The sequence below is a fragment of the Hibiscus syriacus genome, unplaced genomic scaffold (genome assembly GCF_006381635.1).
Source record: "Hibiscus syriacus cultivar Baekdansim isolate YM2019G1 unplaced genomic scaffold, ASM638163v2 tig00113124_pilon, whole genome shotgun sequence".
NCBI lineage: Eukaryota > Viridiplantae > Streptophyta > Magnoliopsida > Malvales > Malvaceae > Hibiscus > Hibiscus syriacus.
In genome coordinates this window covers 592,912-611,445 of record NW_024063444.1, presented here as the reverse complement: position 1 = coordinate 611,445, position 18,534 = coordinate 592,912, and the positions used below count along the sequence as shown (strand labels likewise).

The 18,534-nt window shown below is 32.7% G+C and overlaps 1 pseudogene; it reads right to left on the bottom strand.

Annotated features, from left to right (window-relative positions):
- Positions 1 to 8,781: 8,781 nt before the first annotated feature.
- LOC120185699 lies at positions 8,782 to 13,781 on the bottom strand (annotated as a pseudogene).
- Positions 13,782 to 18,534: the final 4,753 nt, after the last annotated feature.

Sequence of the window (18,534 nt, the reverse complement as noted above, 5' to 3'; positions counted from 1 at the left end):
ATTCAACTATTCTACTTTAATCACCAAATTCTGAAATTTTACAATTTGGCCACTAACCTGGTATTGAGGATGTTACATAAAGTAATCAGGTCTTATCTAGCGAACAAGAAGTCTAGATTTCGGGTCTGAGAACAAAGGAGAAAAGAGATAGTCAAGTTCGTCTTTTCCCGATTTTATCAAGAATGACGAGATTAAGAGGTGGTAGTACACAAGTTCATAACATATTGTTAATCCTCTATTTTTATGACCTTCGGAAGTTCATTAAGATATACGGTGGGTGGCAACGTAAAAAGGACATGAAGAATAGGAGACTCATCCAGTACTACGGGCAAGAAGCTCGCCAATCACGAGACCCGATAATCGTTGATCCAGAAGTCATGAGCTGCTCGAAGATACAAACAATACATGTTTCCTTACTACTTGGTAAATATCTAAACTTGTTCCCTAATGTGATTGAAAGAGTCATTAACTCTGACAGACAAACTGGTGATGAAAAAATTGTCTGACACTATATATGTGAGCATGAAAAACATTAAAAAAAAGTGACAAAGCAGATTTTCCGTCTAGTAGTGCGACAGACGATTATGAATCCCTGAGTTCCTGTTGTGCATATCCACTATGGAAAAAATTAAATAAGATGACGAGTCCTGATGGCTTTAGTCTGATGAGGCGTCGAACATGAATTGAGATAGTGTTAATTTCTCCAAAAAGGTTTACTATCTTTTTGCTAGTAGATTAGAGTTCTTTAGTACTGACGGAATTTAAGGTTTGCATTATGAGGATAAGAGCGACCGTATATAGGAGATGGTTGGAATTAAGTGAGGAAGATAATGAGAATTGTCATAAGAAATCGTCTTTCATAATGACTGCACGTCAAACGTCAGTATGTGTTTGAACAAAGGACCATGATGCTTCTATTTGGCCTTACCCACCGTGATTAAGATTCTGTTACTTCAAGTTTTGACAAAGATAAAGATAAGACCAAGTTGAATGAGCCCAAGCTCGACGCAATCATTTCAACCTCATTGAAGAAAGAGCTCAGAAGCTATCTTCCAGGGACAGATGTGTCAAAAGCAAATGAAGCGAGCTTAAAGTTTTGAGGAGGTGATCTGGTGATTGAAAAGATCTCGCCAATTCATAAAGATTCCCGTGAGAAATAGGTGCCTAAGGGAGCGAGGACCACATGTTGTCAATAAGGCCTTTTCTAGAGAAGTGTTATTTTTTTATAGAGATCGATGAAGATAAGTTGAGTGGCCCAACAATTTTGATTAGAAATACTACACTCAAAAAGGAAGAAAAAAGAAGGAAAAAATGAAAAAGAAAAAAGAAAAAAGAAAATGAAAATGAAAATAAAAAAGAAAAAGAAATAAAAAAGAAAGAATGAGGAAGATTGAAAAGGGGCTCAAGACGAGAATCCACAAAGATCGTTTTAAAGCTAAAAGAGGGAATTGAGGTAAAAATATGAAAGGGTAGCTCGAATGCATTTTGATAGGCACCAGGCAAGTAAAACACCCTTAAGAGTCTGATGTTTTGAAAGGAGTTATTTTGGCAACATTTGCGTTCTTCTATATAGAATCTTACCTCAGCGCTCCAAATTGTACCAAGTTGATTGTTTCAGGAACATTCATGTTGGTGATGCTTGAGGCATTTGACTTTATTTCTTGATTTTTATTATGATTGCCATGATTTTGTAAAATTCCAATTTTATCATTTCAAACCCCAACTCTGTGCATTTATACGTGTCTTATAAGTAGATTAACATAGTTCGAAAGAACAAAAAAGATTTCTTGGTATTACTTTAAATTGATCTTTTAAAGTGCATGAAATCCTAAGTAGCCCAAAACTATGACATTCGTGTTCATTTGTTAAAGAGTACATGCCAAGGAATGATATGGAATTATCTATGAACCAAGTTCATAACCATTTGATCCTTATCAAAGACGTCTCTCTGAGATATTTGGATCGGAGCAAAGAAACAAGTTGATTTCTTGAGTGATGGAGATCTTATAAGTCGTTTCTTGGAGAAAAATAATACACTCTTAAAAGCAAGTGGTACGGAAGATTAGAAGGGCTGGAGGAGAGAACTTGTAACACTCTCTTGTGACATTATCAACAACTTGATAAGAAGGGGATGATTGTCTCATTCAAAAGGAGTACATATCCCAGTGTATAGTAAAAAGGCAAGAATGCGACAAGTCAAGAAGAAGATGACCACCTTATTCAGAAGAGGCACATATCTCAAACATTTCTGTTAGAATGATTGACCACTTCTTAAGTTTATGACAACATGAATATAATTTTTCAAGTTACTTAAGTGTTGTTCAGTAACACCAGAATGAGAGCATTCAAGATAAACAGATTTGAGCACAAATAGAGCCACAATGATCCATAAATAGGGCATTATCAAAGTTGTACCTCGTGGGAATCATGAGATTCAAATTCAATGGATATATTGAGAGTGAACCTTTTGACTTGAAGGTTGGAAGTATTTTTGAAGGTCCACATTATCCATGTGGGTATCTTGAAGGCTCACATCAGCATGAAAAGATAGAAGTAATCCATGTAGGGGCATCTTGAAGGCTTGCATCAGCATGAAAAAGATAGAAGTAATCTATGGGGGGCATCTTGAAGGGTCACATCAGTATGAATAGACAAACGTAATTCATGTGGGGTCTTGAAGGCTCACACCAGCATGAAAAGGTTGGGATATTTTGAAAGTCCATTTCAACTAGAAATAAAATGTTGGGGTATTTTGAATGACCATTTTAGATAGAAATGATCTATGTGGGTCATTTTGGAAAGCTCATGTTGAGGCATTTTGAAGGCTCATATTAGCAAGAAATAATTTTGAATACATTTCATTTGTATATAAAAAAGTCATGCATTACATGTTGCATTCATATTTCATGCATCAAAGTATTTTTTTTTACAGATTTTCCAAGAAAAGAAGAGAAGAAAAAGACAGAATTCAAGCCTTGAATGAAGGGAATTATATTTTGATTGACAGAACCTCAATAATTGAGGAGCCCAATCCAAGAAGAATAATTACTTTGATGTGGGGTCACATTACCCAAACAACATGATGTTTTCAAAAGTTTTTTTTTAAGAAACTAAGCATGATTTTCGGGGGTTTCTTGATAACGATTTTCAATGAATTTTTATAAGAAACTAAGCTTGAGGGATCATCGTGATATGTAGGGGTTCCTTGATGACAAGTTTGAGGGGTCATCGTGATATGTAAGGGTTCCTTGATGACAAGCTTGAGGGACCAACGTGATATGTAGGGGGTTCCTTGATGACAAGCTTGAGGGACCAACGTGATATGTAGGGGTTCCTTGATGACAAGCTTGAGAGACCAACGTGATATGTAGGGGTTTCTTGATGAACACTTGAGGGACCAACGTGATATGTAGGGGTTCCTTGGTGACAACTAAGAAACTAAGCCTTCGGGGGTTTCTTGATGAGTAAGTCATTCGGGCCATCAATAAGTCTTTCGAGCATGATGTGTAAATCCTTCGGGTCATCAGTAAGTCTTTCGAGTATGATACGTAAATCTTTTGGGTCATCTATAAGTCTTTTGAGCAAGATGATAAGTCATTCGGGCCATCCATAAGACCTTCAGTGCATGATGTTTTCAAATAAGATTTAAGAAACTAAACCTTCAGGGGTTTCTTGATTTGTAAGTCCTTCGGACCATCCATAAGACCTTCAGTGCAGTATGTTTTCAAATGAGATTTTAGAAACTAAGCCTTCGGGGGTTTCTTGATTTGTAAGTCCTTCGGACCATCCATAAGACCTTTAGTGCATGATATTTTCAAATGAGATTTTAGAAACTAAGCCTTCGGGGGTTTCTTAATTTGTAAGTCATTCGGGTCATCCATATGACCTTCAGTGCAGGATGTTTTCAAATGAGATTTAAGAAACTAAGCCTTCGGGGGTTTCTTGATTTGTAAGTCCTTCGGGTCATCCATAAGACCTTCAGTGCAGGATGTTTTCAAATGAGATTTTAAAAACTAAGCCTTCGGGGGTTTATTGATTTTTAAGTCCTTCAGGCCATCCATAAGATCTTCAGTGCATGATGTTTTCAAATGAGATTTTAGAAACTAAGCCTTCAAGGGTTTCTTGATTTTTAAATCATTCGGGTCATCTATAAGTCTTTTGGGTCATCTATAAGACCTTCGGGTAGGATGCTTTCAACAATTCCTTTGGTCGATTCACAACACTTCGAATCAGTAACGTATCACTCGATGGATCAATATTTCCATTGAAAAGATCATAATGAGAAGAACTCATAACCTGAGGAACTGAAAATGAAGACTCGACCAAGAGAATGAATCAAAGGGCAACATCATTTGCCTATTGCCTCCCCCAAGTGAAGACAACCTTTTGCCACCCATACTCACACTCGTTTGCAAATAACACCTAAATTAGCCATCCACTACAAATCCACTAAACCAAATCAAACCTACTCCACCGAAAATCCATTAAATCCATTAAAAAATAAATCCCACATACTCGATGCCAGATCATTCAGCAACAAAGAAGAAGGCATAAAGAGGGGAGAAAACGAATACAGAGGGGAGCTGGGTCATTAAAAAATCAGCAAAAATAAGGGGAAAACATTTTGTAAGAGGAATTCTAGTGTAAAGAGAGGTTATGTTTCTGATTCGAACAAATAACAATGTAATCTTGTCCATCCCTTTTACAGAAGACAATACAATAAAGGTTTATTTGAAATTTCTACTTTCATGTTTATTTGCGTATGCTTGTAATATTTTGGAATTGAAAATTAAATAGAAAGGGAGTCGAGGGTCTCGAGGTCTAAGAGTCTTTCATGGTGGCTTAAGAGTCATTTTAGAGGTTAGACGAGAGAAAGGATAAGACAGGGTTGTGAAGCAAGGGATCGGTTTTGAGCGACGTGAGGGGTGTCTTGAAGGTCTCGGATTGAAGGCTAGCAAGGCGAGGCGAGAGTTCGCTTGAGTTCTTCCAAAGTTCAGATGCAAATTGAATAACTCACTCTTTTTGTAGTGGAACAACGAAAGCACAAAAAATTTATTTGAGCACCAGAACTTGAGCTACTCTTGACCGCATTATATCCCATTGACCGGTTGTGAGTAGAGAGATTGGAGAGGAGCAAAGTTGTTGTGTGTGTTGTTCTGCGTGATTTACTTAGGTTTAGGTTTAGTGTAGCTTTTATATTAAATAGTTTGGGTTAATTAATTTTTAGCCACCAAGATTTTAGGGTAATTTGCTCTCGTACCCCTTAGCTTTAACCGTGTTTTTTTAGTTTAGTCACCTGTAGGATCATTTTCAAATTTTGTTTTTTATTTGTCCTGTTGTCGGTAATTTTCAGTTTTATTCTTTTGGATTAATTCTTTTCATACCCTTATTAGTTAAGCATATTTTTATTTAATCTCTGTTCTAATTATTAAGATTGAATGTTTAATTACACCTCATTTCGTTTCAGCTCATTTGGTTTGTTAGCAATAGATTTAATTTTATAATGACATTTATATATATAGCATGTACATATTATATTATTAAATGTTATTTTCAACTTTAAGTAAATAATATTAATAGTATATTTATGGTTGTTAATTGATATAGCATAAAAGATGAATATTTCTTTATTAAACCCACTAAACATTTTATAAATCATCCATTAAATTGTCAAAAGTTTAGGTGATCCACGTTTTGGAGTCAAGTGGGGTTAGGTTCATGCATAAATAGACCATATTATGTTAGTGGAGGTTCACATGTTTTTAGGGTGAATGGGTTATTTTATGTAAGAAATATTGTTTATGCTCATTAAGTTAATATATATTTATATATAAATGTTTGTTGTACAAATGGTGGCTTTTTATGTCTTGTATTCATGTGCGTGCTATATATATATATATATATGTGTGTGTGTGTGTGTGTTGGCATATAAATGGTTATTTTGCATCTCATGAACCCATCCATAATGAATAGTTATATATATATATATTATGCACCATGCGTGTATCTCATAGTAAATAATAGTCGTTATATCATATGGGTTTCTGTCTTTTAATTTCATCAATTAATTTAACGTGTAAAGTTATATGAATTTTATTTAATTGTTAAAATACTGATATAATTGCATGTATTTTTTGTTCGATCTGCATGATACCCTCACGTGCAAAACTTGACATCGTTACATAATTGCATTAAGGGTAATATCTTTTTAATTTAAAATTGTTTTAAGTGAGTTGTCTTAACGTATTAGATATATGCTTTTGACGATTTTAAATTAGAAGTATATCCCATTAGTAACACCTAAAAATTGATTCATCACTTTAAAATTTGGGAATGAAAGAAAAAAAATGTTCGACTATTTAAATTTGTCGAGAAAGGTTGTTATACCTCATCTAAGATCTGATCTTGATATTTTTAAATAATTGAATATTCTTTATCTTTCTAAAAACTCGATAATTTTAATTTAATCTATTTGGGTGTTTTTGAATATTGTAAAATTAATATTTGTTGTTTTATGGGATCAAAAGTCAAATTAAGTTTGAATTTGTAAAGTTTATTGCAAAGACAATTAATTAATCGACTAGGTGTTGATTTAGGGCGTTGTGGGGGTGTTAATCCTTCCCCCACATGTAACCGACTCCCGAACTCAAATTTTGGTAACACAGACCCCAAGTTTGTCTTTTTAATTAAAATTAATATTTTATTAAAATGAAAAATATATTTTTTTGGGTGCCCAATCACATCCTAATCAAATATTGGTAGCGACTCTTTGAATCTTATTTTTTATTCGTAAAGGAAATCCCAAGTTTTTTGAAACGAGAGGTTTTTTTTTAAATCAAATTCACTTTTAATTTAAATTTAATCTGATGAGAGTAATTAAAAATTGGTGTGGTTTTTAAAATCTCATCCGGAAAAAACCGTTTCGACACATTTAGGATAGGGTTTTTTAACATTTTCTTCTTTGGTCTTTGTTTAATTTAGGTGTCTAGTTTTTGAGTCAATGGTTATAGGAAAATATCTTAATTATAATTTAGTTTACATTTACGATTATATTTGTAAATCCTCATTATAATTCTAAAAATTTTCGATTTTTAATAAAATTAGTGGCTTTCTATAAAAAAAAATATCAAGAAATAGATTTTCAGGAATAATGATAGTTGGCACCAATGATTTCAGCATAATTTTAGTTTTATTATTTAAGCTTAATACAAAAATAAGTGCTTAAAGAATGCTTTGAAAAAAGTTTTAGTGCATAAGAATTTTCGTAAAAATATGTGTTTAAATTTTTCTCTGTTATTTTTAGGTGTCTATCGTTAAGTGGCACTGTCACGTTCAGATTTTTTAAAAATAAAATATTTTTTAAAAATATTTTTTAAAAAAAACTGGAGTTCAAGGTTTTTTTAACGGTATGCACCTAAAAGTGTAACGGAGAAATCTTTAGGCACTTGTTTTTAGCAAAAAATTCTTTAGACACCAAAAGTTAATTTTGAGTATAGTTTAGACACTTATGTTTATATTAAGCCTATTATTTAACATGTAAATATTTTTTTAAATTAATTATTGATATTTAATGTATTGATTGATTAATCCAGATTGAGTATTACAAAGGTTAGGGTGACCCTCCCATTCCAATTTGTTCTGTTCGTAAATATCAAGATTTAAACTCCTGACTTTGCTTAAAAAATTTAAAGCATCATCCCACTATACCAACCGAGAATATGATATTACAAAAATTTTCAAAAGTTTGGGAATAAAATTTATTTATATATAAGAGTTCATTTGTATAATTAGTAATTAATTGTTAATATTTTTCACTCTACTTTTCATTTCTAATTCTTCGCTTTATTTTTATATATTAAATGATTATTTATTTCAAATGCACAGCTAACTTAAGGAGTCATTTTCTTCCTTTGATTTCTTTTGCTTGCCAATAATTGGAAAATTAAATTTATCGATTAAACTAAAATCATGATCAAATATATAGTTATGCTAATTTTTTTAACTTCTACGTTAACTTCTCTGTCAAAAACTAATGGCATGTTACTTGATTAGCAACACTTAAATTGTTTTGTCAACAAGTTTAAAAAAAATTAAAAATCGATGGTAAGAATAAAATATGGTCATAGGTGTAATTTACTCATAACATATTTAAAATATTTAGACAAATTATTTAGCCAAATTAATTTATTTGATGGGTTTAAAGTGACAATGCTCTCCCCCACGTGTTCTCTCGTCCTCTACGAATATAAACATTACACTATTTTACATATACGGAGTTTGCTTTAGTTTATGAAGCAAAACTCTCTAGTCTTGTCAATTTGCAGAGTCAATGTGATATGAAGAAAGTTATAGAGTTGAAACAATGGATTTCTTATACCCAAGTTGTTAGCTTTCCTTCTTTATGAGGTTACCCAATACGAAACAGAAAGAATATCATATGGTCTTCACCACACCCTCAATTCTTCACAACAGTATAGAATCTCTCAATGACACTAGAAAAGGCCTTCCGATTCGAAGTTCGAACTCTTGAATGCTTTCGGTTTTAATGGGACCGACGCAGTCATGGTCATATGCCTGGGATCAGTAAGCATTGATTTTACAGTGACGAAGCCAGCTTCTCTCAATCTTCCTTCCAGGTCAGTGAGGTTGTATTCGTTCAGGAATGGTTCCGTACTCTTCATCAATGTAAAAAGTGCTGGAGGCAACTCCTGAAAACAAACAAAATCGAAATCAAATTCGACAGTCGATGTTCATCGATCAAATCAATTCACACCCTGCAACTCAAGCAAGATTTTGTTGCTTAATGTGCATATCTTGCAATGGAGTAAGGGAATTGTTGTATACCTGAATGATCTTAGACTTGGGCTGCAAAAGGAACAATGTTAACATGAGTTCTAGGCATAGAGAGCAGGAAAAATGATGCTATTTGTGAACAAAGTTCGGCTGTGGAATCTCGTTTACCGCCTGGTCAGTTATAGAGAGTGTGCCGCCGGGTTTAAGCAACCGGAATGCTTCATTTACCAAAGCTATTATTGCTCTTTCAGGACATTCATGGAACTGCACGCATTTGGATTCAAGCGATTGTGTTTTTCATTTAGACAAACATCCCCAACAGGATTTCACTAGGTTGGAGGACAGAGGCATACCACATAACCGAACGATTCCGACTGCGAGCCAGTGTTTTCTCCTGCAGCATGTATCCATGTGATGGGGTTCTTCCGAGGGGATCTTTCCTTTTCCTTATATTGTGCTACCAAAAGAAAGTAGGGCGACATATCTATGCCCTGCCATGCACATATAGCACGCATATTCATATCTGATACTCACATTCAAAGCCGAGTAACGTAAGTCGTGATCGGTTTCCATGAAGGAAGATGCGTATGTAGCTCTTACAGTGACTTTAGCAGAAGGGAACTCATCGGTAAGAAATCGAGTACTCAGACCAACAGAACATCCGATGTCTAAAATAGTTTCGATCTAGACATTTCCTGAATGCATCACGTGATGATTTTTGATTGCTTGAAGCCAATTTCCACGCATTTCTTGAGTTGCTTTCTCTAATGTCGAAGCATATGGAATAGCTCGTAGCGTCATGGACATGGTTGCGACCTCCGCTTCAGCTGCTGCCTGCCATACAATCGTTAAATTGTACGACCAAACATCATGAAAGATTAAGATGTAAATTAAGAGAACACGTTTTTTTCTTGACAAATTATGTGTTTTATCCTATGTTTTTTTCCACACTCGTACAGTCCTACACTATAATTTGTATATAAATATTTTAAAGAAGTCTATATCTGATCGATATGCGATATATTTCTTTGCATTACCAATAAATTCAGCATGTGTCGAACAACAATTGGATTGAATACTTACTTTCCATGAAAGATTGCCATCGTCATATGCATGAAACAGATTCAGATAATCTGTTCAAAAATCCACACCTTTTTAGTATGGATTGAATAATTAAAATAGATATAATTTCAAAATTTATCTTTAATATTTGATAAAACAATCATTTTGATCTCTTTTCTTTTTTAAGCACTTTGACCTACAAATTCATTTTAAAATAAGATGACACATAGTTAGATGAAAATATTAGTTGAATGACAGTAAATACATAATAATATGTGCCCAAAATGATAACATAACACATATTACATGTAAAAAGTAAGGGTAAAGTATAGTAATGGTCACTGAAAATTTCTGAAGCTTGCATTTAGGTCCCCCAACTTTTAAAACTTGCAATACAGTCCCCCAACATTTATTCCGTTTGCAATATGGTCCCCCAACTTAAATCACTGTTAGAAAATTAGGGTAAATTATATAAACGGTCATTGAACTTTTAAGGCACTTGAATTTAGGTCCCCAACTTTTAAAACTTGCAAAACAGTCCCCCAATAATTTTATTTTCTTATTAAATATAGATGTATAGAAAATATAAATGATTCAATTTATATTTAAATGTATGAATCATTTATATTTTTATATATTTTATTTTTCTTCTATAACTAGTATTTAAAATATGTTTATATTTTAATCAAAATATTTCAATATACGAATAAAAATATATTTATAAATGTATATTTATATTTAGATGTATAAATAAAAAATATATTCATATATTAATGTATGAATCATTTATATTTTTTGAATATTTTATTTTTAATAAGAAATTAAAATTATTAATTATATAGAAATACTCAACTTAAGATTATATATAATCATGAATTATAAATATGAAAATATATTATTAAATTTAGTTTAAAAATATAAATCTTAAATTTATTCTTTTAAAATATTGTATCAACTAATATTTAAAAATATATTAAATCTATCAAACAATTTATCAAATATAATATTTTTTATTGTAAAAAATATAATATTTTCCCATCATTTATTGCTTTCAAATTTTTTGCCGAAGTTTAAATCTCATTATTTCCATTTTCCATTATATTTTTTTTTTCTGGCATTGGTTATACTATTAGTATATGTATTATTGTATATCTCTTAACACAAACGATGGTGTTAGCTTAGTGGCTCCACCCTGTATCTTTCATTTGCGTGACTCAAGTTTGAGTTTGCCCAAGACCCAAATTTTACTTCTTTGTAACTTAATTTTCTTCTAATTAGATGGTGACATGTGTCACCAATAACATATATCATGATCATGTGTTAACATATGTCAGATCCTGGTTAAATGATTAATTTATTAAATTTTATTTAATTTAGGACCAAATTGATAGCATATATAAATAATTAGGTGGTGACATGTGTCACCAATGACACGTGTCATGATCATGTGCTAACACATGTCATATCCTAATTAAATGATTAATTTATTAAATTCTATTTAATTTAGGACCAAATTGATTATATAAATAATAAAGACTGAATGCATAATAATGTCAATTCCTTTTAACTGCCACTTCATCATTTGTATCAATTGGTAACGACTAGTGGCTTAGTTGAAACAGTTAAATAATTATGTTGTATGATTGATAAATTTAAAAGATCGATGACAAAAGTAAAAAGGGCTAAATAGTTAAGTTGTCAACCTAGTAGTTTACACTTTTATTTATATGTCAAAATAACATTTTATAAATTTAAAATTCGAATTATTTTCAACTTCTTCTATATCCTAACTACTTTTTTTAATTAAAAAACTTCTTCAACAGATAAGAATTATACTATTATATTTATATAAAAATACGTATCACATGAAATAAGATGAAATTAAATATAATAAATCTGACATAATTGAATTTAATTGAATTATTTTGGAATTTAGGGTTTAGAATGAAATTGAATTACTTTGGAAATTAGGGTTTAGAATGAAATTGAGGACTGTTTTGCAAGTTTTAAAAGTTGGGGGACCTAAATTCAAGTGTCTGAAAAGTTCAATAACCTTTTATATAATTTACCCTAATTTCTAACAGTGGTTTAAGTTGGGGGACCATATTGCAAACGGAATAAATGTTGGGAGATTGTATTGCAAGTTTTAAAAGTTGGGGGACCTAAATGCAAGCTTCAGAAATGTTCAGTGACCATTACTATACTTTACCCAAAAAGTAATTATACAACCCATACGGCATGTCGAAAGTAACTATGCGGTCAAAAGTAGTGACATACATGCATTAAATATTAGTTGATTACCAGGGGTTGTTTTGCCCAAAATGAAACATTAATATTAAAATACTAAAAAAACAGAAACCAAAATAATTAGTCATCAATCTTTAAGTTTATTTTTTAAAAAGGGTAAATTACAAATTTAATAATTGAACTTTTATGTGATTCCTATTTTATTCACTGTACTATCAAAATTTTTAATTTGCTCACTCAACTTTTAAATTGCTCATCTTTTGGTAACTCAACCATTAAATAGCTAATGGTGTTATGACATAACAATCTCAACAAAAGAGACGTAGTTTTATATTCTCTAAAAAAATAAGGATAAATTACAAATTTGATAATTGAACTTTCATATAATTCTTATTTTACTCACCGTACTTTCAAAAATTTCAATTTGTTCACTCAACTTTATAGATTGAGTCATTTGGTCACTATGTCGATGTTAGACAAACGGCCGACCAGCAGAGGCAACGATGGTGAAAGGGCAAATCGATTGGGTTTTGGTCGGAAAGAGGAGAGGACTTCAGCGGTGGTGGCGGTGAGTCGAACGAACGGCCGGGGTGTCTAGAAATCGATGGGAAGCTTTGGTTTCTCGACGAACCTTCGATGGTTTCTCAACGACTAACGGCGGGGAGCCTTGACAATCGACCACCAGGGTTTCAATCGGGAGGCGACACCGATGCTGTTGGAGGTGGCAGTACGAGCCACCGCTGGCTGAAGATGGGTTCAACGATGAGGGCAGCGGTGGACGATCGTTGACGAAGAGAAGTTTAGCGGCAGAGTGAGCAAAGTTTAAATTTTTGAAAGTACAATGAGTAAAATAAGAATCATATGAAAGTTCAGTTATCAAATTTGTAATTTATCCTTATTATTATTATTATTATATGGAAATCCGATGTGGCATGTTTGATATTAAAATATTTCACATCAACGAGCTATTAGTGATATAACAGTGGAGTCACCAAAAAATTCAATCCATAAAGTTGAGTGAGCAAATTGAAAATTTTGAAAGTACGGTGAGTAAAATAAAAATCGTATGAAAGTTCAGTTCAAAATTTGTAATTTACCCTTTTAAAAACCATTAAATAAAAAACCAAAAGACGAGAAATGCATTCAATCTGGGTATTGAAGAGAGGGGTTCAGAATGCTGTCCAGCTCCTTGTAAACATCCGATTCAAGAATCTCATTCGCCATCTGCCTCCATGTAATACCTTTCTTCTCCGCCGTACTGTTGGTTTGGAACATTGTATTGGGTCAATTCAAACATCAAAAACAAAACAAAAACAGAAATGAAATGTTATTAGCGTGCAGTGTTTTGCATGCCCAAAATAAATAAAGGGCAAAATAGGAACTTGATGAAAACTTGTCGGGCACCAAGCTTAAGCAGAGAGGAAAGGAGAGCTTCAACAAGGCGAGACAAAGGATTTTTATCTGTCCAATTCGGCTCACTCGATCTCCTTCTTTGTATGCTATTGATACCGTCTCCATCTCTGCCTGATCTGCCACCTCAACGCGAACTATGGCTCCTGAATCTATTCTTCTGCCATTTATTCCGATCATTGTTCTTCCATTTACGGATCTTGATGAAGGTAAGGATGCAAGGAAAAGCTTCTGAGAAGAGGAAGTTGCCCAGAGCGCCATTGCAGATGATTTTCGAGGTTAATGAAGCGTCGATGACAAGAGTAGTAGTTTAGCTTCTCTTTTTATATTCGCACTTCGTTAACCTGAATCCTCCCAGCCTATTAGATGGCAGCACGTGGGTGGTAAGAATATAAGTCTATCTGTTTTTTTTTGCATAATGACAAAATGTCCTTCATGTTTTCTTCCTTTTTCAATTGTTCTCTCAAATTTTTTTCTTTAACAATTTAAACACTGAAGTTTTGATGGGGTAACCAAAACAGAACTAAAATGTGATGTTAGTTATGAACTAAAAAAGGTATAATGATAAAATTATTCCCTAATATTTACACAAATGATCATTTTGACTCATTCTTTTTTGGAGTATTTTAGTTCATTCTATTTCATTTTTTGTTAAAACATTTTTTGTTATAAAGAAACCTTTAGTTGACTAACGATCGATACATGTTCCCGGCGTGTCATTTTCACACGTGCTTAATTATTAATGTAACATGCATCACTAAAGTTATGATATGTTATATACAACATCACTCAAAGTAATAACGTGGCATGTGCCACATTAACCATAATAATAACGTCAGGGGTAAAAAAATTATTGTTATTATTTGAGGTCTTAGGTTTGAGCACCAAGAATATCAGGGTTTGATCATTCAATGTTAAAAGTTTGAGAGTTATCTTTGAACATATACTGCCTTATACTTTTCCGAGATTAATAAAAAAGTAAAAACATGTTGTAATCACTATTTTTACCTCCCATTCCAGCAGCTCCACGTTTCAGCTTCAGCAGCTGCCAATAACGACAACCGTCCAGTTGTTCCTCGCATCTCCAGCAGTCTTTACAATAGCAGTAGGAACAGCTGCCCCCTCCACGTCCACGTTCCAGCATCTTCCACCAATGACAGCTGGTCCTCCGCTCCACACAACAGCTGTCAACACTCCAGCTCCACCCGTGGCCTCCCTTGCTCCACGTCCCGGTTTCAGCTCCCCTCCAACAAGCAAGCAACAACACAAAAATCATCATATGTATTTTTCAAATTTTCTTTTATATTGACACATTTAAACCAAGGTTATAAAAACCCAAAGAAATATTGTAAAAAAGGAGGAGGATTTTTTTCACCCATTCGAAATCAATATAACAACATTTCTAAAGGTCCATTTTTTAATACCCGTTTTCTTCTTTATTTTCTTGTTTTTCCGAGTAGAAATATAAGAAGAGAGGAGTAAGTTTACCTTTCCTCGAGCTCCTCGTCGGAATCTCGAGCCGATGTGGTCCTTGGTTTTCTGAGAAGCTCTCGGTCGAGCAAAAGAGAGATGAGGAAGAAAGCCTCTTAGGGGCTGTTTGGTCTCGATTTAATGGCCTATTTGGTCTTATTTATCATGACCGGCGTCGTATTCGGCGGCGTTGCTGAGGAACTTTGAAGCTCTCGGTCGCACGTTGAGTTGGAGAGGGAGAGTGTGAGAGAAGAAGATGATAAAAAGCGAGAGAATTTTTTTTAGTTTTCACGTCTCTGAAGAGATAAAAGGGAGTGGTTTTTATTTTAATTGTTTTGGGTAAATCACACGTCAGGTCCCCATTTTCTGGGAGCTTCTGCTTTGATCACATTTTATGGATTAATCACCAAATAGTACCCGTAATTTAGCTTTTTTCATTTTAGTCACTAATTTAGGGGTAAACTACCTTAGGTCCTCAACGTTTAGGCATCTATTTACATCCTGGTCACTAACCCATGGTCGAATTACATATAGCCCACTAAACTTTTACCTTGTATTTATATTATAGTCATTTAAAATAGGAAAAATCACAAAATAATCCCTCCATTTTATGCACATATTTGCACTTTAGTCCATGATTTCTCTATTTTTATTATTTCAAAAGGTGTTATATTTTATTTTCTTTTATTTTGATCTCTTTACTTTACTTTATTATATCTTAGTCATTTAATTCTATCTTTTAATCTTCTGATATATTTATTTAGCCCTTTACTTTATATTTTAACTTTTTTGAATTTCAGTTCTTTAGTTTCATTACTTTAATTTTCTATGTTTGCTTTACATTTTTCAATACTTTAATTTGTCTTTTAATTATTGCACTTTATTTTTTGTTCATTTTATTTTAGTCACATGAATATTTATGAACTCATAAACATAACTTGATCGATTTCATAATTTGATTAAAGGATAATATTTATTTTTAAATATTAAAGAAAAGATTGTCTTAAAGTAACTAGATGTCATTTTCTGATATTTTTAAATAAATAAATACCATATAAAACCATAAAAATATATATTTTAATATATTTTTCCTTAGAATTATTCGATTGAATCTGGAATAATAGGATCATAAATTAAATTTATATTTGAAATCTTAAATTCTATTATTAGAGATAATTTATAATCGATATGTACCAATTTTGGGCATTGTGGGGGTGCTAATCATTCCCCAAACGTAACAGACCACGAATCCTTTTTTTTATTACTAAAAATAATGAATTTTTGGTTACACGCATATCAGTTTATCTTTTAATTGATGTTTTCTTAAAAACTCTTTTCAAAATTGTTTTCCAGGTATACGACCTACCTTATCCAAAAAGGTCGATGGCGACTTCAAAACATTTCCTTAAAAAACATTTATTCATTCACATTACTTTTTTCGCCAAGGAAATTTCGTGTCCGGGCGAAAACCGGTTACGACAGGTTGGCGACTCCGCTGGGGACCCTGATCAAACCTATGTCGATTATATATTGTCTCTATTATTAATTAAGAAATCAATTTTATTTAATTTATTATTCTTTCGATTTCTTTCAATTTTTTCCTTGTATATTAATGTTTTTAATTGATTTTTAGATATTATTTTTGTGTGAACATTTCTCCTCACACACAACACTTGCATTGCATAAATATAAGCTCTATAATTGAGCTCTTTCCTTTTAAGTTGGAGTAAAAGTGACATATGCGTGAGAATTTATTTTCCGTGTCAGATCTAGCAAGTAACTTTCGGGGTTCATATATCATATGTCTTCATAAGGATTTATTCTATGTGTCAGACATAGGAAAATGTGTCCCCTCGAATTGAACTCGGTCCACTTTAAGTCTGTAATGGTTTAGGATTGAGGGTTTGACAGCCCAAGGGGGCGCCAACAAGGGCAATTCGAGTACCTTTACTCCTATAATTGAAACCCTGCATATAATAAACCTTAGAAATTCTCCTGATCTAAGACAATGCTAAAACCCTATCCGTAGGTGTACACAAATGAGAAATAAGCTCTAGCTTTTAATATATTTAATTTATTTTTTTCTTTGAATAAATACATGCGAACTAGAAATTATGCGGTTAGGTTAATTTTTCCCAACAAAGCATGGAACTAGAAAGCATGAGGTTAGGATTTATACCATGATAGATAGAATCTTTTTTTCCATTAGTTGGTACTAACCATTTTATTTTTTCTTATTGTTATCTATTTTGTAGATACATTTTATTTTACTCTAACTTGTTTATATGGATTTCTTGTGCATTTGCATTGCATGATCATGTCATAACCAGAAGGTGTTGATTCGAGAGAGTGTTCATAAAATTGAAAAGTTTTCATAAATGGATAAAAAAAATTATGATCAAGCAAAATATGACACAGCCAAGGAATGGCATCCTGAGGGAACTCTGAGGATATAGGAGAGCTATGCACACAAAGATCCTGTTAGATTGATACCAAAAGCATTTTATGGTAAGAGTATCAATAGAAGCATTCAGAATGAAGGAAATTTTTATGAAGCTCAAACACATTTTTAGAAGGATGAAAACAAGAAATTAAGATGAGCACCATGTGTGAGGATTTCCAAAAGATCAGTCAAGCCTTTCAAAGTGTTGGCATAGGAAACACCCCAGAAGAGTGGATAACAGAGGTCATCAAACTGAAAAAGAACTGCAAAATACATGAAGATCTTGTCAAAGAACTCTGTAACCATAAAAATTCCCTCACAAGGGAAAATGAGCAACATTGCCTACAACTCCGAGAGTTGACAGAGAAGATGAAGGAAAAAGACAATGTCAGGGAAGAAGCTGTTGTTCAGACAAGCAATATGGCTCATAAGCTGATAGACTTAGCTGACTTTACAAGGAATTGAAGTATATGGATAACTTAACTTTTGAGCATAAATGGAAACTAACTTGTCTTTAGAGAAGTTAGGAGTGAAGGTTATCTCTATATGTAAAGTTTTGTTTGATGTACCTAAACTTTTGTATTAAATGAAGGTTGTTTTAAGATGATCACTCTTGAGTAACACCTTTTTCATACATGCATTTGCATTTTGCTTCTTTGCATTTTCATTTTGCATTCGTACTTTTATGTTTGCTTTTGCATTGCACAATTTGCATTCTTATTTTTGCATTTCTACATTTTTTGCATTTTCATTTTTGCATCTTTGCATTTTCATTTTGCATCCGTATCTTTGCATTTTAATTTTGCATCCGTATCTTTGCATTTTTACGTTTTTATTTACATTTTCATTTTTGCATTTACATCTTTGCACAATTACATTTGTTTCAAACTATTTTACATGCATTTAATCATGAAAATATGGGAATAATTCGTGGAGGATTCCATGATAGAATTTTTGAAATCAAATTGGAGTTAACTTGGTCTTCCTAAAAAAGGATAATAACCATGAATGAGATTTTAGCAAGGGTTGGTAGAATCAAGAAACTGCAAGAGCAACTTATCAAGACTCAACAAGAGATGATTGATCAAGTAAAAAAGTTCCAGGGTGAT